A 25933-nucleotide genomic window follows, 5' to 3' on the forward strand; every position below is an offset into this window, starting at 1 on the left:
CCCACTGATACCAATGATGGGGCACTATTCCTGCCACTGATACCAATGATGGGGCACTATTCCTCCCACTGACACCAATGATGGGGCACTATTCCTCCCACTGACACCAATGATGGAGCACTATTCCTCCACTGATACTAATGATAGGGCACTATTCCTGCCACTAATGCCAATGATGGGGCACTATTCCTGCCACTAATACCAATGATGGGGCACTATTCCTCCCACTGACATCAATGATGGGGCACTATTCCTCCCACTGATACCAATGATGGGGCACTATTCCTCCCACTGATACCAATGATGGGGCACTATTCCTTCCACTGATACCAATGATGGGGCACTATTCCTCCCACTGACACCAATGATGGGGCACTATTCCTCCCACTGACATCAATGATGGGGCACTATTCCTCCCACTGGTGTGCATTGGAAGAGGGGTAGTCTTATACGGCGAGTATAGCCCAAACACTACATTTTAGCAGGAAAAGTAGGGGGGTCGTCTTATGCGCCCAGTCGTCTTATACGCCGGCAAATACGGTAAGTCCGTTTTTACGACTCCCTGGAATGCCTTTGAGCTCAGTGAAGGACTTGTTTTATGGCTTGAGAGCCCTCGCTAGCAAGAGTTTCCTAGACAGAGGGGCACCAGATAGTGTGTGATTTATAACAAGGACACCCTCCCACTGAGTTTGCTGCCTGTGATCTGCATCAAACAGACCACATGTCACTCAACAGAGAGGGAGGGGGGATGAGGAAAGCGGACTAGGGAGTAGGACATGATAGAAGATGGAAGACCCTTAACAAGATGGAGGACCACGTCCATCTCTGTATGCATGATTGCTACGGTGACATGTAACAAATATAAACTAGTGTTATCCCAATTTGGCTGTAAAAGTGGACATTTTTTTTCTTGTTCAAACAATTTTATTTTTTAACATGGAACAGCATAAAATAATAAGCAAAAGTATGGGTCATTGAAGGTGTACATTAATTGCACAGTAAGAAACCCAATAATACAAGGTCAGGCATCACTAATAAAGAGGACTATCAAATGGCAGTTAAGGCCTAACAAAAGTGGACATTTTTTTAAAGAGTATGTTACTTCAACATCTATTTCTGATATGTGTTATTGTACCATGTGCCTGCATGAAATGTATCCCATTTTTGCATTGCTTCATTTGCATGAAATACCTAGGGATCACACCAGTCCTCCGCTTTCCCATTTCAAGCTGAAAGCACATCCATCCGTTGGTTAGATTTCTTATTTGCATTGTATTTAGGAGCACAGCCTGCTTGTACTTCAGTAGTGAGACTTGTGCTGATACAACCCCCCCCCCACCCCAAGCTCTTCAGGGAAGATCAGTGTGCTGCTGTTTCTGTGCCTCCTGCTGACACGCCCCCTGCAGTCTCTATACCCAGCTCTCTATGCTCCTTATGCAGCTGGTTGGGTTGTAAAGGTTCTTTTAACTGTCATAGATATTCTGAAGGGTTAGCACTCTGCCCAATATTTTTTTTTTTAATTTAAAACAGAACTCCAGGCAAAGTTTTTTGTAATACCTCATTCGTAAAGAAAAAGTGACTTCTGCACATGCGCTCTCTCTATGAAATCAACCATAACTTTATGACCATCCACCTTATATTCAGTAGGCCTCCCTTTGGCCGCAAAATCCATCTAGGCCAGGATGCCACTAGACCTTTGAAGGTATGCAGTGGCATTTGGCACCAAGCAATCAGTAGCAGATCTTTTTAGTCCTGTAAGTTTCAAGGTGAGGCCCCCATGGATCAGACTTGTTTTTCCAGCACCTCTCACAGATGCTCAATGGATTGAGTTTGGAGAATTTGGAGGCCAGTCAACAGCTCAATCTTGTTGCGTTCCTCAAACTATTCTTTTTTTTTTTTTTTAATTTAAATATTTATTAATTTTTCACATTATTACAAAAATTCCATAAGAAGAGACACAATACATATAAATATCAATACATGTCTACTCTGTCCCTTCTATTTACCTCTTTTCTTTTCTTTCCCTTCCCTCCCAACCCACCATTTCCCCCCTTCCCCCTCTCCCTCTGCAAGATCTCCAATCTCTCTAGGCCCAATAACTTCAAATAACTTCCTAGTTTAGAGTTTTCTATATTTCTCTTTCAATCCCGATTTTTCCCATTTTTCCCATCGTGAATAGTATATTTTCATCCTGTCTTCCTGAGTATGATAAGATTTTTCCATTCTGCTAATCTGGTTTACCCTATTGATCCAATCCTCCTCCGTTGGTACCTCTGTCTTCCGCCAAAACTTGGGGATCAACCCTTTTGCAGCACTTAAGTAGTTCCATACACCTGATTCTTTATATTTATTTACTGTTGTCTCAACACTATGTAGGAGACACATGGTTGGGTCTAATCCTATGTCATTTCCAGTTATTATTTCTATTAATTTGACTATTGTCTTCCAGAAAACCTGAATTTTTGCACATTGCCACCATATGTGAAAAACCGTGCCCTCTTCCCCACATCCTCTCCAACACATTTTTGAATTCTCCCCCCTCATCCTGTGCTCAGTGCTCAGTGTAATATGCCATCGTGTCAAACATTTATAGTTAATCTCAACGTCTCTCATACTAACACTCTCGTGAACTAGTCTAAATATCTTATTCTGTTGATCTTCATCTATCCCCACCCCCATATCTCTTTCCCAATTTGTTATAAAAATTAACTTTGTGTCTGTGTCTAGTTCTGTAAGTATTCTATACATTTTTGTAACTCCGTGTTTCCCATCTCTACGTGTTTCTAATAGCCTTTCAAACATATTCCACTCCTTTTTTAATCTCAAGTGTTTTGGGAGAGTTCCTATAAAACATTTTAATTGATGATATTTCCACTCATCAATTTTAGTAAACATATCTCCTCCCATCTCTTTTAATTCTTTAAATGTTCTCAATTCCCCCTCTACCAATACGTCTCTCAATTGGATCTCTTCCAGTCATAAATTCTTGCCAACATTACTGCTTTGTAATATCTCTTGACATCAGGTAGTCCCATCCCCCCTCTCTCTTTAGTCCTACTTAGTGTTTCATATGATACTCTTGGTTTTTTATTCCTCCATATATATCTTGTTAACATTTTTCTCATTATCTTAAAAAACACCTCTGGGAGTTTGATTGGGATCATTTGAAATCTATAGAGTATTTTAGGTATAATTACCATTTTAAATTAGGTTCATTCGTCCTAACCATGATGGATTTCCTCCTTCTAATCTTTTTAGTTCGTCCTTAATCTCATTTATCAGAGTAATATAGTTTAATCTATACAGTTGTTTATATGAGGTAGCAAGTTTTATTCCTAGGTATTTTATATCTTTTTCTCTCCAAATAAAGGGGAATTCTTTTTGTAGCCTCTCTTTTTCGCTCTTTGGTATATTAATGTTCAAAATCTCAGTTTTTGTTGGGTTAATTTTTAGATTAGATAGTTCACCATATTCCTTCAGGATCTTCATTATATTTGGTAGTGTTATTCGGGGGTTGCCTACATAAAACAGTAGGTCGTCCGCAAAGGCCGCTACTTTGTGTTCTATATTTTCTATCTGGATTCCCTTTACCGCTCCACTATTCCTTATTATTGATAGCAGGGGTTCCAATGTCAATACATACAGCAAGGGGGACAATGGGCATCCTTGCCTTGTTCCATTGGACATCCCAATGGATTCCGACCTCTCCCCATTTACCGTGATGATTGCGGTGGGCTCCTTATATAGTTTACCTATCCATTCACGCATTCTCTCTCCCATCCCCAACACTTCCAAGTTGTCCATCATAAAGCCCCAGTCCACTCTATCAAACGCCTTTTCGGCATCTATTGACAAGAGCACCACCGGGGCTTTCCCTTTTCTACTTTTCTGGATAAGCATCAGAGTTCTCAAGCCATTATCTCTACCCTCTCTCCCCTGGACAAAGCCCACCTGGTCTCCATGGATCTATTCGGGCATTAGATCTTTCAGCCTGTTTGCTAGGACCTTTGCGTACAACTTAGTATCAGTGTTTAATAATGAAATTGGTCTGTAGCTAGAGCACTGAGAGGGATCTTTTCCCTCCTTATGGATGAGAACTACATGGGCCTGAACTTTGGTAACAGTACTTCACAAAATTTTTTATAGTACTTAACAGTATAACCATCCGGGCCTGGGCTTTTCCCTCCCCCTGTACTTCTTAATGCTGCTTCTATTTCTTCCTGAGAAATTTCTGCATCCAAAGAGTTCAGTTGTGTTTCACTAAGCTTTGGCAATCCCGCATTTTTTAAATATATCCTCCTTTTTTCGTTAATACCTTCTCTAATTTCTTTTGGTGTTCCTTGGTGGCTGATGTTATACAACTTTCTATAATACTCCGTGAATACTTTAATGATTTCTTTAGTTGAGTGGACCATCTCCCCCTTAGGGCTTTTTATCTTTTCTATATAATTCCTGTTCTTTTTCAGGGCTCTCATTAAGTATTTTCCTGGTCTATCACCCCATCTATATCTTTCACTTAATACTTTATTATATACTCTTCTCCTCTCCTCTTCCATCAATCTCTCTAATTCGTCTTTTTTATCCCTTAACTTCTGTCTTGTTTCTATTGTTATTTTTTTCTTATGTATCTGCTCCAATTCCAGGATTTCCTTTAAGAGTCCACTAACCCTCTCTCTTCTTTTTTTTTTCTTCCTTGCTCCCATCGCAATCAGGATTCCTCTTATATATACACCTTATGACTTTCCCATACTGTAGCTGTCGATACTTCCTCTGTTTCATTCTCCTGGAAATATACCTTAATCTCTTCACTGATCTTCTGCACAATATCCTCATCCAAGAGAAGAGCCTCATTTAACCTCCATCCTAAACCTCCCGTCCACCTTTTTCCCCATCCCATTTTCATTACGACTGGGGCATGGTCCGAAAAAGTTCGTGTCTATTTCTATTTTAACCAGCATTTCAGTGAGTTGATGATCTATTAAAATGTAATCCAGTCTCGAGTATATCTCATGTGCATTAGAGAAGAAGGTATAGTCTGTCCTTCATATGCATTATTCTCCAGGTGTCCACCAGCTGGTACTCGTGGATCACCTTCCTCAAAGCTCTCAGGGACCTACCCCCTTCTCTCTGCACAAGGGAGGTTACATCCATTTGTGGGTCCATACAGAGATTCAAATCTCCTGCTATTATCAAACGCCCTTTTTTAAAGTCTATCAATTTTTTTAGCAAACCCTTCAGAAAGATCTCAGGTTTCTTGTTGGGGCAATATATATTGGCTAGTGTGCATTCAATTCCCTGTAGTTTACCTTTCAAAAACAGGAATCTCCCTTCCGGGTCAGTCCTATCTTCCAACTCAAATCTCATATTTTTTGCCAATCCTATTGCCACCCCCTTTGCTCTTTTAATTGGAGAGTCAGCGTAATACCATGTAGGATAATATTTGGATTTTAGTTTCACATTAGATTCTATCTCAAAATGTGTCTCCTGCAAAAATACCACTGACGTTGCCCTATGATGTAACTCTTTAGACAACTTAAATCTTTTCCCAGGGCAATTCAACCCATTCACATTATATGTTATAAACTGTATTTCTTCCATCCTTGATTTTATTTATCTCTTCTAATTCGTCTCCTCCTATTAGGCCCGAATGACTTGCAGAATATTAGCCCCTCCCCCCCCTTCCCCCCACCTACCACCTCTCACATCCTCTCTTTTTTTTCCCCTACCCATTTTTAGGCGTATAAACTGCCTACAAATAATTTGTGGATCCATTTCCACCATTGATTAAAATTTAGGGCGTAAGCTCCACCTATGTACGGCTCACCTCTTCTCCGACCCCCCCCCCCCCCGATTCCCTCTCTCTATAGTCTAGACTCAACGAGAGTCTTTACTCTTTACCTCCCACCCTTAACCGTAGCCTCCAAGCGGGTCTCGAACTCTGGAGGAGGAAGACCAGTGGCGAGAGAGTGAAGTAAGAGAGGAGAAAAAAAAAAACAAAAAACAAAAAAAAAAGAAAAAACTCATTCTCTACTTAATTCTCCCTCTCTTCCCTCCCCAACCCCAGGGCCTCCCTCCCCCCTCCCCCCGGCATGCTGCCAGTCCTCTTTTCTTGCATTAGTTATATTTCCTTTGTCTTTTTCTTCTTCCCACCAAGCTATCTCCATTCTATGCAAGTCCAGTCTAATCACAAAAATCTCTTAAATCCTCCAGAAATCGCAAATACGCTGTGACCCCATTTTTCCAGCCAATTAGAAATGCTGAGGTACCCCATCTATACTGCACATTCTGTTTTCTCATTTGCTCCAACAGGGGTTTCAGGGATCTCCTTCTCCTTAGGGTCTCTACTGTTAAGTCCGCATAGATTTGGATAGTCAAGTCTCCAAACTTAATTAATGATCTTCCCTTGGCCTTCTTCAAAATCTCATCTTTGACCCCAAAGTTTTGGAACTGGACAATTATGTCCCTTGGTCTTTCCTTCTCAGTAGCCTGATTGAACTTTCCTATTCTAAACACTCCATCTAACTTGATCCCATCTGTTTCAGGTCTATCTCTTATGGAGTTTAGGATTTTTTTAACTAGTTCGTATAATATTTCCCCTTTAGCAGTCTCTGGGATTCCTCGTATTCTAATATTACACCTTCTTTCTTTATTTTCTTGAACTTCCATCCTATAGATCATTTTTCGCTGGTTATTTTCTAATTTGTTTATTTTTTTCCTTAGATTATCTATGTTCTGGGCCTGGGTTTTAACTTTCTCCTCCGTTTCTTCCATTCTTGATAGCAGATGTCCTAAATCGTTTCGAATAGCTGTCATTTCATGTTTTATCGTTTTTTCCAAATTTTGAAACATTTCAGTCATCTCCTTCTTATTTGGTACCTGTAGTTCACCTTCAGATCCTTTCCTTCCCAGGCCATCCACTATTTGTTGGCTACTGCTGCTATTCAAGCCCAATGATAATCTAGGACTACTTCCTGAACTAATGTCCATTTCCCCCTTTGCACCTTGGGCCCTTTCTGGCGTAGTATTTCCATATGATGTATACTTCTTTATTGTTCCTGTTTGGGAGCCTTTGGGCCCTGCTCGTTGGGACCTTTATTCTTCATGTCCTCTAAATATCTTGGTAGACTTGCAATTTTTCCTATATCCTTTAGTCTCCTAGAACACCTGGGCCTCCTCTCTTCTTATCTTCTAACCCCTGGGAATCCTCCCCTCCTTCACCCCTTAGTAGCCTATTTCACTCAGGGGTTCACCACACAATAAGCTCCCAACATTTTACACTCACCCTTCCCTTCTCAGGACGGTGACTCCATACTTGTGTGGGGGGTCTTCACTGCTGCTCAGTCCTGGGGTGGGGGGGGGGGGGGGGATTCCTCAGGGTTTCCGATACTGTTTTTCTTTCTTTCCTCCTCCTTTCTCTTTCCTTTCTCGATCCTTAGAAGACGACTCAGGGAAGGAGAATGGATCTTCTGGTATTTATGGGTCTCCCTGACCCAGGATCAAACAGCCGGCCAGGGGGTACAGGCAGCTATACGCCGGCAGCACCCTGTCACATCAGGGCGCCAGCCAGCATCCACTTTCCCTCAAGGGTCCTCCGTAGCTGGCCCCTTACTCCTGCAGCATCTCTCCTCCTCTAGCCGCATGGGTTTCCATTCATATGGTGCCAGGGGAGCCGACTTGTCACTGCCTCTCTACAAGGGAACCGGCCGGCGTCTCTACTTCCCAGTCGTCCTTTGCGGCCAGCAGCGTGCTCACACCGGCCAGCTTCGTTTCCCCGGCAACCCGACAGCTGCTCTGGGATCTCCCCAGCAAGTTCACCTCCCGGAGGTCCGTGCAAGCTCCGCTCTCCCCTCTCCACGCCTGCCTCTCTCTCCCCAGGGCCCTCCACAATCAGGTAGGGCTTCACTCCGTGAGGGTCTCGGGATGGTCAGGTTTGAGATTATCGGAGAGCACTCACATCGTGCTCTCAGACGCCGCCATGTTTAGGCTCCACCCATCTCCCATCCTCGATGTCCTCAAACTATTCTTGAACCGTTTTTCTGCTTAAAGCATTATCCTGCTGAAAGATGCCACTGCCATCAGGGAACACGGTTTCCATGAATGTGTGTAATTTGCCAGCAACAATGTTAAGATAGGTGGTACACATCAAGTAACCTCCACATGTTACTTGACACATACCACCCAAGATTTCCCAGCAGAACATTGCTCAAAACATCACACTTCTTCTGCTGGCTTGCCTTCTTCCCATACTGCATTCCGGTGCCATCTTTCTCTAGGCAAGAGATGCAGACACACCCAGCCATCCACATGATGGAAAAGAAAACATGATTCATTAGGCCACTTTCTTATATTGCACAATGGTCCAGTTCTGATGCTCACATGCCCATTTGTAGGTGCTTTTGGCTGCAGCCATGGGTCAGCATGGGCACCCTGAATAGTCTGCATATAGGCAGCCCCATACACATCAAACTGCAATGACCATTTTTTCTGCTTGTGGGTCAGCGTTCTCTCACATTGTACTTTTTCTAGTTTAGATGAGCTTCTTGACTAAGTATCCCATCATCTAGTGTCAGAACACTTCCCCATGCTAACACCTTATCATCACATTAAGTTAAGGACAGTTTTCCATTTGCATTGATGTTGTCATGTTACCATGGCTTGTAAAGTGTACAGAAAAACAAAAAAGTTGCAACACAAACAAATATGGCTTCAAAAATATTTATATTTTTCTTAACCACTTGCCCTCTGGAAGATTTACCCCCCTTCCTGACCAGGCAATTTTTTGCTGCTCAGCACTGTGCCATTTCAACTGGTAATTGCGTGGTCGTGCAATGCTGTACCCGATTGAAATTTATGCCCTTTTTATCACAGAGCTTTCTTTTGGTGGTATTTGACCAGCTCTGCAGTTTTTACTTTTTGCGCTATAAAATAAAAAAGACCGAAAATTTAAGAAAAAACATTTTTTTTCACTTTTGCTTGTAAAAAATATCCAATAAACTCAAAGTTAGCCATAAATTTAGGCCAAAATGTATTCTACTACATGTCCTTGGTAAAAAAACATAAAAAATCCCAATACATGTATATTAATTGGTCTGTATGAAAGTTATAGCAAACTATGGATGGATAGATAGACTATAGGAATTTACGCAGCTTTTACTTTATGACTGCCCGTCATATTTCTTGAGCTGCTAAAATGCCAGGGCAATACAAAACCCCCTAAATGACCCCTTTTTGGAAAGTAGACACCCCAAGGATTTTGCAGAGAGGCATATAGAGTCCATGGAACATTTTATTTTTTGCTACAATTTTTTTTAAAAAAATGACAATTCTTTTTTTCTTTTACACAAAGTTGTCACTTAAATTATATATAGCTCATGCATGCCAAGAGTATATGTGGAATAACACTCCAAAACACATTTTTACTTTTCCCGAATATGGGGATGCCACATGTAAGACCCTTTGGCAGCCTATCCACATACAAGCCCCCAAAATCTAATGACCACCTCCAGGTTTTCAAAGGGCATATTTCCTCATATCACTTCCACACTACCTATCACAGTTTCTGAGGCTCTAAAAATGCCAGGATAGTACAAAACAATTACCCCTTTTTGGAAAGAAGACACCAAGGAATTTGATAAGAAGCATGGTGAGTATTTCACAGATATAATGTTTGTCACACGGTTTTGAAAAAAGAAAAAAAAATAAGGAAAAAATAAATTTGTTTTCTTTTCTTCGTTTTCCAAAAACGTGGCAACAAATGAGATCTGCAAAATACTCACCATGCCTCTTAGCAAATATCTTGGAGTGTCTGCTTTCCAAAAATGGTTCATTTGGGGGGTGCTTCTACTATCCTGGTATTTCTGGGCCAACATTAGAAGCTTATGCCACACATCACTCATTCTTGAAGACCAATCCTTTTCTGACACTTTGTTCACATGAGAAACTTTTTTTTGCTATAAAAATTACTATGAACCCCCAAACATGATGTATTTTTTTTAAAGTAGAGGCCCTATAGAATAAAATAGTTGATGTTGAAATTTTTTATGTCACACAGTATTTGTGCAGCAATTTTTCAAACGCAAATCTTTTTGGAAAAATACACTTTTTAGACTTTTAATGCACAAAAACACAATATATTGCCCAATTGTTTGATAAAGTATAAAAGATGATGCTACGCGGAGTAAATGGATTGCAAAACATGACAAGCTTTAAAATTTTGCATGCCGGTGCAATGGCAACAAATTAATATCGATAGGCGATGCTTTAAAAGCCTTTACAGCTCACCAATTTATATTTACACAGGAGGTCTAGTGCTATAATTACTGCACTCGATCTGACATTTGCGGTGATACCGCACATGCACGGTGCAATCTCTGTTTATAGACCGACACACTTTACTTTTTCACTTTCCATTTTTTTTGCTTTTTGATCATTTTTATTGTTATCACATTGAATGTAAAAATATACCCTGTGATAGCAATAGGCAGTGACAGGCAATCTTTTCTGACAAATCTGGGGTCTATTAGACTCTAGGGGGTTTATTTACTAAAGCTGGAGAGTCCAAAATCAGACTCCCTTCTGCATAGAAACCAATCAGCTTCTAACCTCAGCTTGTTCAATGAAGCTTTGGCAATGAAACCTGGAAGCTGATTGGTTTCTATGCAGAAGTGAGTCTGATTTTGGACTCTCCAGCTTTAGTAAATAAACCCCAGTATAACCACCCAAAGTCCAGTGACGTACCAGTATGTTGCTGGTCCATGTTAGGCATATATGTAACCAATATATGTAACCACAGAGAACATGGGCATATGATGAATCGGGTCTGTGGTCAGCAAGTAGTTAGAAAAGAAAAAAAAACACCCTTACATTTTTTTTTTTTTTAAATTCTCAACTAAATATCATTTTTCCCGCAATGAAAAGCTTGCTGTCATGAACCTAACTCATTCATGAACGGTCAGGTTTGACAGCTCCAGATAGTGATCTGTGATTGGCTGGAGCTGGTCACATGGTACAGGGTTCTGTGATTGGCCCCAAGTATCTAGTGACAGCTGTGGGCCAATCACAGCTCACTAGGAAGAGAAGCAGAGCTGTTATGAATCAGGTTGATTCATAGCAGCTTTGGCAACATAGTGATCATGTGATTGTATAGCGATCACCGGATCCCATTCACCGGGATCTTCATTCCGCCGTATCCACCGGACACAGCAGTCTTGGGTGAGGAATGCTGTGTGCCAGCTTGGGCATGGAGTGCCCCCCGTGTTAGTACAGCCAGAGCGACGTACCAGTATGTTGCTTGCCTGTAGCTGCCGCCCAGCTGCAGTACATTGAGGGTAGGCGGGAAGCGGTTACAAATTGCCTTTCTAAACATCTATACAACCATGGCCAAAAATATTGGCACCCTTGAATTTCTGTCAGATAATGCACCACTTCGCCTGGAAAATTGTTGCAATTACAAAATGTTTAGACATGTTCTCATGTTTATTTCTTTTGTTTGTATTGGCATAACATAAAAAAAGTGGAGAAACAAAAAGCCAAATCAGACACGTTCTACCCAAAACTCCAAAAAAACAGACTGGACAAAATTATTGGCACCTTCTCAAAAATGTAAAAAATAATTGCATTCCAAGTTTGTGATGCTCCTATAATTTGTAATAAAAGTCAGCTGCATCAATTAACACTGTGCTGACAATATATAGAAATCACACCGACAACCAGATAAAATGGTGAAAAACTGACTCAGCCTGTTGTGTGTCTCTGTGTGCCGCATGGAGCATGGAGAAGAGAAAGAGCACCAAAGAATTAAGTAAAGCATTTGAGAACGTAAATTGTGGAAAAGCATGGACAATCTCAAGGTTACAAGTCCACCATCTATGTATGATGCATGCATACTCTTAGCCCCAAAGTGCATAAGCTTACATTTATCAACATTAAATCTCATTTGCCACATAGTTGCCCAATTAAACAGTGTATTGAGGTTGGCTTGTAAGTTGAAGACATCCTGTAAGGACGTTATTCCACTGCAAAGCTTTTTTTCCAAGCCCGTAGACTTTACCTTACACATTAGCCGTGTGCCAAAAATTTTTGCAAAATCCAAGTATACCATGTCCACAGCCACCCCTCTGTCCACGGTTTTGCTCACCTCCTCATAAAAAGAAATCAGATTTGTTTGACAACTTCTGTCTTTCATGAATCCATGCTGTCTGTTGCTTCAAATATTTTTTTCCAGCAAAAACTCATCTATGTGGTCTTTTATTAAACTCTCCAGTATCTTCCTAACTATAGAAGTTAAACTAACAGGTCTATAATTACTTGGTAAAAGATTTTGACCCCTTTTTAAATATAGGCACCGCATTGGCCTTACGCCAATCCAGTTCTACTATGCCAGTCATTAAAGAGTCCCTAAAAATTAGAAACAATGGCTTTAAAATGACAGAGCCCAATTCTTTAAGGATCCGTGGGTATATGCCATCCAGTCCAGGTGCTTTAGTCACCTTTATTCCTATATCATATCAGTTGTGAGCCAAACTGGATCCTCTGGGGCTGTGTCAATACCATGCCCATTATGGACAAGAGCTCCCCCATGCTCCTTTGTATACACAGAGAAGGTATTTAATATATTTGCCTTCTCTTTGTCCCCTGTCACCCACTGGGCCTTTAAAGAAAAGAATACAGTCCCTATAGTCACACATGGTGGAAGTTTACTGATGTTTAGGGGTTGCTTTGCCACTTCACGCACTGGATGTTTTGACTGTGTGCATGGCATTATGAAATCTGAAGACTACCACAGAATTCTGGGGTGCAATGTAAGGCCCAGTGTCAGAAAGTTGGGTCTCCGTCAGAGGTCATTTGTCTTACAGCAGGACAAAAACCCAAGCACCCAGAAATGGTTTAAGAAAAAGCGCTGGAGAGTACTGAACTGGCCAGCAGTGAGTTCAGATCTAAATCCCATAGAGCAGCTGTGGAGATTTCAAAACAGCATTTGAGAAAAGGAACCCTTCCAATATGAGAGACCTGGAGCAGTTAACAAAAGAAGAATGGTCCAAAATTCCAGTAGAGAGGTGTAAGAAACTCATTGATGGTTACAGGAAGCGACTGATTTATTTTTTTCCAAGGGCGTGCTACCAAATATTAAGTTCAGGGTGCCAATAATTTTGTCCAGTCCATTTTTGGGGTTGTGTGTGGAATGTGTCAGCTTTGGCTCTTTGTTTCTCCACTTTTTGTCATACCAATACAAAGAAAAGAAACATGAGAATGCCTAAACATTTGTAATTGCAACAATTTCCTGGGCAAAGTGGTGCATTATCTGACAGAAATGCAGCGGTGCCAATAATATTGGCCACAACTGTATTTTATTTAAACTTGTGTCCTAGCAAAAAGGCATACTCCTGCCACCAAGATCACCTAGTAGCAGAATACAGAAAATCAGATGGGTAAAAGAGTGGCTAAGGTACATATGGTTTGTACGGTGGCTCTTCCAAAAGGCACACTCTTGGCACCTTTATCAGATAGATTAAAAAAAAACACAAACACACACACCACAGGTTAAACACTGGCTGAACAAAATATGAAGAGATAACGAGACTCCACCCTAATCCTATTTTACATCTGATGGTAGTTGTGCCGTGATGGGAGATCCGGTATGGGGAGGTATGGTAGCATCAGACTGGTAAGTGTGCGGGTGATGTAGCTGGAGGAGTCGTTTGTTAATGTAAGAACATTGCATTAGGTGGGGGTGGCACAAGATGAGGGGGGTTGTAGAGGAAAGGAGGGCACGGTGGCTAGGTTAATGGTGGCCTGCCTTTAACTTGAAGCATTGTTAATTTTAGCCAATTCTTATGTGGAATCTTGCCCACTAAGGACATAAGACCTAGCATAAAAGGGGCATTAGGGTCCTGTTATTTTATGAGTGTATTCCCTAGAATTGAAATTATATCCTGAGCTGGTGCTGGGCGTATGATTCTGCTGCAATTAGGGTAGCTTAGGGAAGTTGATCACCAAGTTGTATGCCTGTGTCGGGTTTATTCCTGAAGTGTTTCAGTCCCTTTTTATGGTTCAAGGTTGGAGGAGTCGGCAATTTCTTCACTATCACAAAGTAAGAGTATTTGACATCCCTAAAACCAGAAGGTTTTTATAAACAAGAATCCAAGCAGATATCATGCTCCTTACCTCTGCATTTCTATGACTGGATCCAAAAAAAAAAAAAACAACTTCCTGGCATGCAGGTATTTGCAACTTACTCCCCCTGCAGAGCCACGTGTCTCCTTCTGCTGTACTTTGAAAAGAATATAATGACTGTCTGATGTTCCTCCAGTGAGATCTTCAAGGTATCAACTGTAACAAATAAACAATCACTCATTGCAATCATTTCGTATTTTATTTTGCATAGTCTGGCAGAATGGACAAAAAAAAAAAAAAAAAAAAAAAATCACGATTTGTTTTTGGAAGTAAAGTCCCAAACTGTGCGGGGGAAATAAACAGCATGCACATTTGCCCGATTATGGCTACGGCTAGTGGCAGAATAGGTAGGAATTTTTCTATTATGCCAATACGAATTAAGAAATAATGATAATAGATAAAGTGGCAAGTGCTGTGTATGTACCTTCAATGAATATTTTACCTCAGACTATTTTATATAACTATTACTTTTAAGTTCAAAGGTGTTTACTGAAGATTAAGTAGCACTTATGAACTTTTGCACATTTTTTTGTTTTGTTTTGTCCTGTGCAAAAGAAGGCGTGTATAAAAAGAGAAGATCGAAATTTCTGTATCCGTAGTGCTGATCCAATCCACCACACGTTCTAAAATACCTCAACAGATAAGGCATCTTTCAAAAACCAGCACGATCGCAAGAGTACAGGGAGCTTCTGTGGAACATTCACCCCAGGAAGAGATCAAATCGATGAAACGCAAGTAGGGTGTGCCTTCTGGGTGTGAGGTCATCGCAGTGTTAAGAGTCTGTGCTTGCAGTCACAGGAGAGCAGCTGAAACCAGCTTGTTTTATATTTTAATGCAGTACATATCAGTATCAAGTCTGACACTTGTGAATTTTTTAGTGGAATTCCTTCTTTTAATAATAAACACAGTTTAACGCAATGAAGGTTTTTCTGTTCTTCCTTCCCTTGATGTTTAGAAATTATGCTGGTTCCATATGAATGACACCGTGGAAGAAGTGTGGTGCTGCATAAACTGCTCAAGGGCTCCCAGAGGCTCCCTGTTCTCTTGCAAGCGTGCTGGTTTTTGAAAGAAACCAGCAACCTTATCTTGAAAGTGATTATGGAACGCATTGTGGTGGTGATCAGCTGGTGGTGGATTGGAGCAGCTGTATGGACACAGAAATTTGGATCTTCTCATTTATACACAATTTCTTTTCTAAGAGACACTTTACTGAAGATTAAATTAGCACTTACAAACTTTTGAGTTTTTTTTTTTTTTAACATTTATGGACTTATAAAAGTAATCGTTATATAAAACATACAAATCGGAGGATAAAATATTACTTGAGGGTATATACACAGCACTTGTCACTTTATTTACTTTGAGAATATGTCACTTTTGTTACATTGTATAAGCACATTTACTTTTTGTTGTTTGTTTTGAAATATATATGGTTACATACCGATATCAGCACAAATCAGAGCAAGTGCTGCCATCATCTGTTGCCAACTGAAGGAGTTCTCTTAACTCCGTACACTGACAGCTGCTGCACCGGTCTTCTGTGGCACGGTTCATTAATATTTAGTGATGCTAATCATTGCTACGGGTATATTGATGTTGGATCTTATGGCAGTAGTTTTGACTTATTTGTTTTTGCCAACTCTACATTGGGTCAAATATTAAGCAAAAGTCTAGCTCAGCCACTCAACCAGGATGCCCAGGCACCCTGGGGTACCTTGAGGTTTCTTCAGGGGTGTCTTGTAAAAATGTCTAAAAATCGCCCAAAACTTGTAAACAAGCCAGCAGGTGGAACAAGCCTGCCTTTTAGTTACACAAAGCCACAGGTATTCATTGTGCACCACTACAACCATCTAGCCTGGTGTCCAGACAACCAATGACATCATCAGTTGATAAAGAAGATGTTAGCTGCCTGAACAGCATCCTAGTTGGACCGTCCCCTGCCCATCTCTCAGTGCTGTGGTCTCATTAACTCAGTGATGGAGAAGAGAAACAATGGAATACTACTCAGTACCAGTGTGCAAAAGTGTATTTACTTTGTAAGAATAAATTACCTCTAACATTGGGTGTCCAACATATGTGGATGTTGCTGTGTTATTAGACTATTAGAATAATTTTTTATATTTTAGAATGGGGTGCCTCAAGACTGTCCATAATTTTAAAGGGTGCCTTGACTGAAAAAAGGTTGAGAAACACTGGTCTAGATCTGCCTCCTAACGATCTACTTCCTGAAACCACTGAGACATCTCTGCCAATGGTTTGTGTAGGTATTTGAAATAAGAAACTTTCAGATCATATTTCAAGCATGACTTGGATATGGGAACGTGTGTCTTTAACAATCACCTTTCAGGTACATGCCACATACTTGAGTTTGTGTTCGGAATCTTGGCCCATAAGTGATTGATTCTGCACTCACACGGTAACGTTACATTTCATCGAGCGACCTAATCCTGGGGTGAATGTTCCACAGAAGCTCCCTGTTCGCTTGCAAGCATGCTGGTTTTTGAAAGATGCCAGCAACCTTATCTGGCGAGTATGCATAATAAAGGTCACATGAATTTACATTGGGCAGGTAAATGTCTCAGAGGACAGGCTGGGGCACTGCATGCAGGAGGCCCAATGGTCTTCATCACTTGCTAAACCAGTACAACTTGAGATTAAACAAGCACAATCAGCGCCCAAGTCCACAGTGAAAAATCAATAGAGTTCACAAAGCAGATGGATGGATGGGTGGAAAGGTGGATGAGAGAAACACACATACCATACACTAATCTGGCACCCTGCTCTGTTTCCTTTGTATTCATCACATGCTAGCAGGAGTAGGGCGACAGACAGGGACAAATTTGATTTGAACTACTAAAGGACTGAATTTTGTTTTGCAATGATCAAAAGAATGACTCATTCTATTTACAATGTGATGGTACTGTACCTCAAAGTGACCCCCTAAGAAATGACTAACCCTAGAAAAGAAATTAAATGATCAGTCTTTCATAGGGTGGCAAAGGTAGTCTTCACTCTTTTTAGGAGCTCTGCTAGACATCACACCTGGGAGGTGTAGGGTTTGGACTAATCAAATCCCTAACTCTTGCAAGTTTGTAACTAGGTGACATAACATTGTGCCCAGCCAAAAAATGTAATATGAGGAATTGTAAGATGTTCATCACTAAGATGACATCTAGATCTTGTTTCATTTAGTAGTAATTAAGTCACATTTAACTGGACTTGTTCGGTGTTATTGAAGACATTTTGTAACGCATCCAAGCTAGTTCTTCATTTCTCATTATAGTCAGGAACATATACAGGTGCATCTCAATTAATTAGACCATCAAAAAGTTAATTTACTTCAGTAATTCAATTAAAAAAAAGAGAACCTCACTTTATACCATGTTCCAAATTATTATGCAAATTCTATTTAAGTGTTACAAAGATTAAATATTTTGTTTTTCAGTTTAACTCATGGATGGCATTGTGTCTCAGGGCTCTTTTGATCACAGAAAACAATCTCAGACACCTGTGATAATTAGATTGGCAGGTGAGCCCAATTTAAGGAAAAACTACTAAAGGAGGGTGTTCCACATTATTAAGTAGATCACCATTTTCAAGCAATATGGGGAAGAAAAAGGATCTCTTTTGCTGCTGAAAAGAGTGAAATAGTTCAATGCCTTGGATGAGGTATGAAAACATTAGATATTTCACGAAAACTTAAGCATGATCATTGCACTATTAAGAGATTTGTGGCTGATTCAGAGCACAGACAGGTTCGTGCAGATAAAGGCACATTGAGGAAGATTTCTGCCAGATCCATGCATCGGATCAAGAGAGCAGCTGCTAAAATACCATTACATAGCAGCAAACAGATATTTGAAGCTGCTGGTGCCTGGAGTCCCACGGACATCAAGGTGTAGAGTCCTCCAGAGTCTTGCAACTGTGCATAAACCTTCTATTCGGTCACTACTAACCAATGCTCACAAGCAGAAACTGCTGCATTGGGCAGAAAAATACATGAAGACTAATTTTCAAACAGTCCTGTTCACTGATGAGTGCCGTGCAACCCTGGATGGTCCAGATGGATGGAGTAGTGGATGGTTGGTGGATGGCCACCCTGTTCCAACAAGGCTGCGACGTCAGCAAGGCGGTGGTGGAGTCATGTTTTGGGCCGGAATCATGGAAACAGAGCTGGTTGGCCCCTTTAGGGCCCCCAAAGGTGTAAAGATGACCTCTGCAAAGTATGTGGAGTTTATGACTCACCACTTTCTTCCCTGGTACAGAAGGAAGAACTATGCTTTCTGTAATAAAATAATCTTCATGCATGACAATGCACCATCTCATGCTGCAAAGAATACCTCTGCATCAATGGCTGCTATGGGGATAAAAAGGAGAGAAAGTCATGGTGTGGCCTCCATCCTCCCCTGACCTCAGTCCTATTGAGAACCTTTGGAGCATCCTCAAGCAAAAGATCTATGAGGGTGGGAGGCAGTTTACATCCAAACAGCAGCTCTGGGAGGCTATTCTGGCATCTTGCAAACAAATTCAAGCAGAAACTGTCCAAAAACTTACAAGTTCAATGGATGCAAGACTTGTGAAGCTGCTATCAAATAAGGGGTCCTATGTTAAAATGTAACGTGACCTGTTAAAATGTTTAAAAAGTTAAAATGTTGTTACAAGTTTGATTGCAATAGCTTTTGATTTCAGTAAATATGCTGCAAACACAACAAATGACAATTTTCAGTTCTTTGCAACCTATAACGTGTTTTGAAACTTACTGTGCGTAATAATTTGGAACAGTGCATTGTAAGTTTTTTATGTTTAAAAAAATACTGTTATCATTAGGAGGTTTGTTCAATAAAATTTGAATTGTCCTCTTAATAGTTGATAACATGAGAATTATGCTGACTGTTATTTACATCAATTATTTAGGTAAATGAGAAAAATATAATTTGCATAATAATTTTGAACAGGGTGTATATAGATTCATTATACAGAGTTAAGTATTTCAAACATTTTTTAATTTTGAGGATTATGGCTTACAGCTGGTGAAAACCCAAAATTCAGTGTCTCAGAAAATTAGAATATTGTGAAAAAGTTCAATATTGTAGACTCAGGGGGGGAGATTTACTAAAGCTGGTTCGCTTAGAATCTGGTGCAGCTGTTCATAGTAGCTAATCAGCTTCTAACCTCAGCTTGTTCAATGAAGCTTTGGCAATTAAGGTGTCCATTTATGAACCAGCGATAAATGATCGCTGCTCAGTTCTCCGGCATTCTCGGAGAACACAGTTCTCCTGTAAATGCCTTTTATGAAGCAGTTCTCCGAACGAAAGGAGAACGGTCTACAAACGCTGGAGAATGGTCTACAAACGGTGGAAACGGCTGATTTTACTATAATCTCACGAGATTACAGTAAAAGATCAGTTTACTAAACAGAGGTAAATTATCGCTGCTTAGTTTGCGGTCCCTCCGATTCTCCAGCTCTGGGCTGGAGAATCTGGAGGGAGAACACAGTGAAGGGCTGAACATGTTGTCCGCTGATCTCCTGAGTGTCAAACTGTGAATGACAAGAGAATAGCTGCGATCCTCTGAATCGCAGCTATTCCCTGTGTCATAAAACAGACACCTAAACCTGGAAGCCGATTGGTTTCTATGCAGAAGTTCACCTGATTTTGCACTCTCCAGCTTTAGCAAATAAACCCCATGGTGTCTCACTTAGCTAATTAACTCAAAACACCTGTAAAAGGTCTCCTGAGCCTTTAAGTGGCCCCTCAGTCTGGTTCAGTAGGTTAAACAATCATGGGGAAGACTGCTGACTTGACAGTTGTCCAGGAGACAATCATTAACACCCTCCACAAGAAGGGTATGTCACAAAATGGTCACTGCTAAAGAAGCTGGCTGCTCACAGAGTGCTGTATCCAAGCATATTAATGGGCAGTTGACTTGAAGGAAAAAATTTGGTAGAAAAAGGTGCAAAAGCAACAGGGATAACTGCAGCCTTAAAAAGGACTGTGAAGCAAAGGCCATTCAAGAATTTGGGGGAGAGTCACAAGGAGTGAACTATGACTGGTGGCACCACACACACACACAGACATATCCAAGACATGGGCTACAACTGTCGCATTCCTTGTGTCAAGCCACTCCTGAACCAGAGACAAAACACCAGAAGCGTCTTACCTGGGCTAAGGAGAAAAAAGGACTGGACTGTTGCTCAGTCATCCAAAGTCCTCTTTTCAGATGAAAGTACATTTTGCATTTCATTTGGAAATTAAGGTCCCAGGAGTCTGAAAGAAGAGTGGAAAGGCACAGAATCCAGGTTGCATGAGGTCCAGTGTGAAGTTTCCACAGTCAGTGATGATTTGCGGAGCCATATCATCTGCTGGTGTTGGTCCACTGTGTTGTAGCAAGTCCAAAGTCAGTGCAGCCCTCAACCAGGAAATTCTAGAGCACTTCATGCTTCCCTCTGCTGACCAGCATTATGGAGATGCCAATTTCATTTTCCAACAGGACTTGGCACCTGCCCACACTGCCAAAAATACCAATACCTGGTTTAATGATCATGGTATCACTGTGCTTGATTGGCCAGCAAACTCGCCTGACCTAAACCTAAAGAATCTGTGTGGTATTGTCAAGAGGAAGATGAGACACCAGCTGAGCTGAAGGCCACTATCAAACCAACCTGGGCTTCCATACCACCTCAGCAGTGCCACAGGCTGATTACCTGCATGCCACACCGCACTGATGCAGTAATTCATGCAAAAGGAGCCCCGATCAAGAATTGAGTGCATACCATACTGTACATGGACATACTTTTCAGTAAGCCAACATTTCTGTATTAAAAATCCTTTTTTTTTTTTTTTTAATTGGGCTTATGTAATATTCTAATTTTCTGAGTTACTGAAATGCTTGAAACATACAGTCAGGTCCATAAATATTGGGACATCGACACAATTCTAACATTTTTGGCTCTATACACCACCACAATGGATTTGAAATGAAACGAACAAGATGTGCTTTAACTGCAGACTGTCGGCTTTAATTTGAGGGTATTTACATCCAAATCAGGTGAACGGTGTAGGAATTACAACAGTTTGCATATGTGCCTCCCACTTGTTAGGGGGCCAAAAGTAATGGGACAATTGGCTTCTCAGCTGTTCCATGGCCAGGTGTGTGTTATTCCCTCATTATCCCAATTACAATGAGCAGATAAAAGGTCCAGAGTTCATTTCAAGTGTGCTATTTGCATTTGGAATCTGTTCCTGTCAACTCTCAAGATGAGATCCAAAGAGCTGTCACTATCAGTGAAGCAAGCCATCATTAGGCTGAAAAAACAAAACAAACCCATCAGAGAGATAGCAAAAACATTAAGCGTGGCCAAAACAACTGTTTGGAACATTCTTAAAAAGAAGGAACGCACCGGTGAGTTCAGAAACACCAAAAGAAATCGGAGACCACGGAAAACAACTGTGGTGGATGACCGAAGAATTCTTTCCCTGGTGAAGAAAACACCCTTCACAACCGTTGGCCAGATCAAGAACACTCTCCAGGAGGTAGGTGTATGTGTGCCAAAGTCAACAATCAAGAGAAGACTTCACCAGAGTGAATACAGAGGGTTCACCACAAGATATAAACCATTGGTGAGCCTCAAAAACAGGAAGGCCAGATTAGAGTTTGCCAAACGACATCTAAAAAGCCTTCACAGTTCTGGACCAACATCCTATGGACAGATGAGACCAAGATCAACTTGTACCAGAGTGATGGGAAGAGAAGAGTATGGAGAAGGAAAGGAACTGCTCATGATCCTAAGCATACCACCTCATCAGTGAAGCATGGTGGTGGTAATGTCATGGCGTGGGTATGTATGGCTGCCAATGGAGCTGGTTCTCTTGTATTTATTGATAATGTGACTGCTGACAAAAGCAGCAGGATAAATTCTGATGTGTTTCAGGCAATATTATCTGCTCATATTCAGCCAAATGCTTCAGAACTCATTGGACGCCGCTTCACAGTGCAGATGGACAATGACCCAAAGCATACTGCAAAAGCAACCAAAGAGTTTTTTAAGGGAAAGAAGTGGAATGTTATGCAATGACCCAGTCAATCACCTGACCTGAATCCGATTGAGCATGCATTTCACTTGCTGAAGACAAAACTGAAGGGAAAATGCCCCAAGAACAAGCAGGAACTGAAGACAGTTGCAGTAGAGGCCTGGCAGAGCATCACCAGGGATGAAACCCAGCGTCTGGTGATGTCTATGCGTTCCAGACTTCAGGCTGTAATTGACTGCAATGGATTTGCAACCAAGTATTAAAAAGTGAAAGTTTGATTTATGATTATTATTCTGTCCCATTACTTTTGGTTCCTTAACAAGTGGGAGGCACATATGCAAACTGTTGTAATTCCTACACTGTTCACCTGATTTGGAGGCAATACCCTGAAATTAAAGCTGACAGTCTGCAGTTAAAGCACATCTTGTTTGTTTTATTTCAAATCCATTGTGGTGGTGTATAGAGCCAAAAATGTTAGAATTGTGTCGATGTCCCAATATTTATGGACCTGACTGTATCACTGTTTGTAATGGATCTATATAATATAAAAGAGTTTTCACTTTTTGAATTGAATTACTGAAATAAATTAACTTTTTGATGATATTGTAATTTATTGAGATGCATCTGTACTAGCATTTGCCGGAGTCGGTTTATGAAACTCATTAAAAGTGAAAGAGTAGATTGGAAAGGTTACAAAATGTATACAACATTATGGGGGTTATTTACTAAAACTGGAGAGTGCAAAATCTGGTGCATCTCTGCATAGTAACCAATCAGCTTCCAGGTTTTATTTTCGAACTTTAACTGGACAAGCTGAAGATAGAAGCGAATTTGCTACCATGCACAGCTGCACCAGATTCGGAGTGCTCCAGTTTTAGTAAATCTCACCCCATATGTCCAGCTGAATGTAACGAACTTCTGCACTTGCATTGCACAGTAGCTAGAAATCCAACCCAGAGGACAGGGCAGAATACAAGCGTAGGAGAATGGATTTGATTTATCTACAAAGAAGACCATTTCCACATTTCTAATGTACTTCCACCAGTCACAGATTTCAAGAGTTATAACATATCAAATAAACCTGAAGCACAACAAAAAAGTGATTTTTACGTTTGCTGTGCAGGGAAACATTTGGTTCTTGCACATAAAAGTCCACTAAATTAATTTACTTTTACTAAACACAACTCTCAAGAAACAATATTTAGCCCTATAGGGGAATGGAAGAAAAGTGAAACTTACCTTTTTGTTTATGTGCTGCAGACAAAGCTGCTTACTATGGATAGAATGAGCTGCAGACATCAACCCATGCTATACTGCTGAATTCACGGTCCTTGTAGAATCCGTGGGAAAAGTCAGAAATGAGGGTATGCCTCTGTACCTCCCTAATAAACATCTCCCTGGTAAATACACCCTGGCAAAATGTAACCATGCTTGCAGAGCTTAGATTTCCTTTTGCTTCCATGTGGGATAGCAAAAGCCCAGTATCTAAAGATAGGACATCTTTAAGCTGCTGCTTTGCATGTTACCATTGATGTCTACAGGCCTTCCAATACACTGAAATCTTTTATAGGAACAGGCAACTTTTTTCCTTGGGAAACCTCGACACACGCGGTTTAGCGTGTTGTACAATGTGCATTAAAATGCAACAGTAAAAAAGGGCCCTTAAAATTCTTTGAATATTTTCCATTTTTATATAAAAAAAAAACCCCACACAAGAAAAAAAAAAAAAAAAAAAAAGTTTATAGAAAAGGCCAAACACGAATATATATATATATATATATATATATATATATATATATATATATATATATATATATATATATATATATATATATACACACACACACATACATATATACACACACACACACACACACACACACTTACCTGTTCTGTGCAACGGTTTTGCAGTGAGCAGCCCTGATCCTCCTCTTCTCAGGTCCCCCACAAGTGCTCCTGGCCCCTCCCTCCTGTCTAGCGCCCTCATAGCAAGCAGCTCACTCCCGAGCTGCTGCTGTGTATCCATTCACATATAGAACACGGCTCAGCCCTGCCCCCTCTCTCTCTTTATTGGCTGACTGGCTGTAATTGACAGTAGCGGGAGCCAATGGATACCACTGCTGTCTCAGCCAATGAGGAGGGAGAGACCCGGGACAGCTGAGGCTCTTGTGCGTCTTAGGGGGTGCTGGGGGGGGGAGGGGGACTGCACACAGTTACATAGTTAATCTGGCAGAAAAAAAAAAAAAAAAAACCTAGGACAGCATGATCCAATTTACTCCTACAGGGGAAGAAAAACTCCTTCCTTATCCCCCAAGAAGCAAATCGGATATTCCCTGGATCAACTTTACCTATGAAAATGTTAGTAACCAGTTACATTCTGTGTATCCAAGAAAGAATCCAGGCCTTTTTTAAAGCAACCCACTGAGCTGGCCAGACCCAACTCTTGAGGGAGTCCATTCCACATTTTCACAGCTCTTATTGTGTAGAAACCTTTCCGCATTTGGAATTACATTTCTTTTCCTCCAGACGTAAAGAGTGAACCTTGGGGTACACCACTAACAACCCTAGACCATTCAGAGTATGAATCAACCACTACTTTCTGAATACGATCTTTTATCCAGTTTTCTATCCATCTACATACTGATTTTTCCAAGCCCGTAGACTTTACCTTACACATTATCCGTGTGTCAAACGCTTTTGCAAAATCCAAGTATACCTCGTCCACAGCCACCCCTCTGTCCAAGGTTTTGCTCACCTACTCATAAAAAGAAATCAGATTTGTTTGACAACTTCTGTCTTTCATGAATCCATGCTGTCTGTTGCTTCAAATATTTTTTCCAGCAAGAACTCATCTATGTGGTCTTTTATTAAACTCTCCAGTATCTTCCCAACTATAGAAGTTAAACTAACAGGTCTATAATTACTTGGTAAAGATTTTGACCCCTTTTTAAATAAAGGCACAACATTGGCTTTACGCCAATCCAGTGGTACTATGCCAGTCATTAAAGAGTCCCTAAAAATTAGAAACAATGGCTTTGAAATGACAGAGCTCAATTCTTTATGGACCCGTGGGTGTATGCCATCCCGTCCAGGTGCTTTATTCACCTTTAGGGCCAGTTCACACTACATGCATTTCAGTTGATTTTTTTCTGCATCCAAAATACACATAAAGTAGGCGATATGCTTGTCAATGTCATAGTTAGCATCAGTGCTTGCAGTTCCAGTGCATTCCAGTTGCAAGAAAAAAAAAAAAAAAAAAAAAAAGAAGGAAGAAGGTACAGGCTGCATTTTTTCTACACAGAACTGTACTGGAACGTGGTAAAATGCATAAAAAAATGCACGTCCCTATTTACATTGAAGAAAGAAATTAACTGGAATGCATAAAAAAAAAAAAAAAAACAAAAAACGCACTGGAACGCGTCAAAAACATGCATGCAAAAAACGCATCTGGACTGAGTTTCTATAGTTTGAATTATTCTGTCTAAATATTTCTGGATCATATCAGTTGTGAGCCAATGTGGATCATCTGGGAGCTGTGTCAATACCGTGCCCATTATGGACAAGAGCTCCCCCATGTTCCTTTGTACACACAGAGCTGAAGAAGGTATTTAGTAAATTTGCCTTCTCTTTGTCCCCAGTCACCCACTCTAGATTATTTTGTAAAGGGCCTAGATGCTCGGACCAGACCTTTTCACTATTAGTATATTTGAAGAATTTTTGGGGTTGGTCCT

At 40.7% G+C, this 25933-nt stretch overlaps 1 protein-coding gene across 10 annotated transcripts in view; it reads right to left on the reverse strand.

The window, feature by feature from the left end:
• The window catches only part of CCDC134 (coiled-coil domain containing 134), a 140368-nt gene that overhangs the window by 97885 nt on the left and 16550 nt on the right, over positions 1–25933 (reverse strand). For 6 of the 10 annotated variants that reach the window (XR_016314359.1, XM_089687709.1, XM_089687714.1 and 3 more), the window contains one exon: positions 14164–14328. The exons of 1 other annotated variant lie outside the window; for it this stretch is intronic. The gene's annotated coding sequence lies outside the window, so the exon portion shown is untranslated. The remainder of the gene's footprint in view (positions 1–14163; positions 14329–25933) is intronic. 3 more of the 10 variants (XM_089687712.1, XM_089687716.1, XM_089687713.1) reach the window with 1 other exon arrangement.

Source organism: Staurois parvus, unplaced genomic scaffold (genome assembly GCF_062004578.1).
Source record: "Staurois parvus isolate SC_StPar_1 unplaced genomic scaffold, SC_StPar_1.0 ptg000436l, whole genome shotgun sequence".
NCBI classification, from domain to species: Eukaryota; Metazoa; Chordata; class Amphibia; order Anura; family Ranidae; genus Staurois; species Staurois parvus.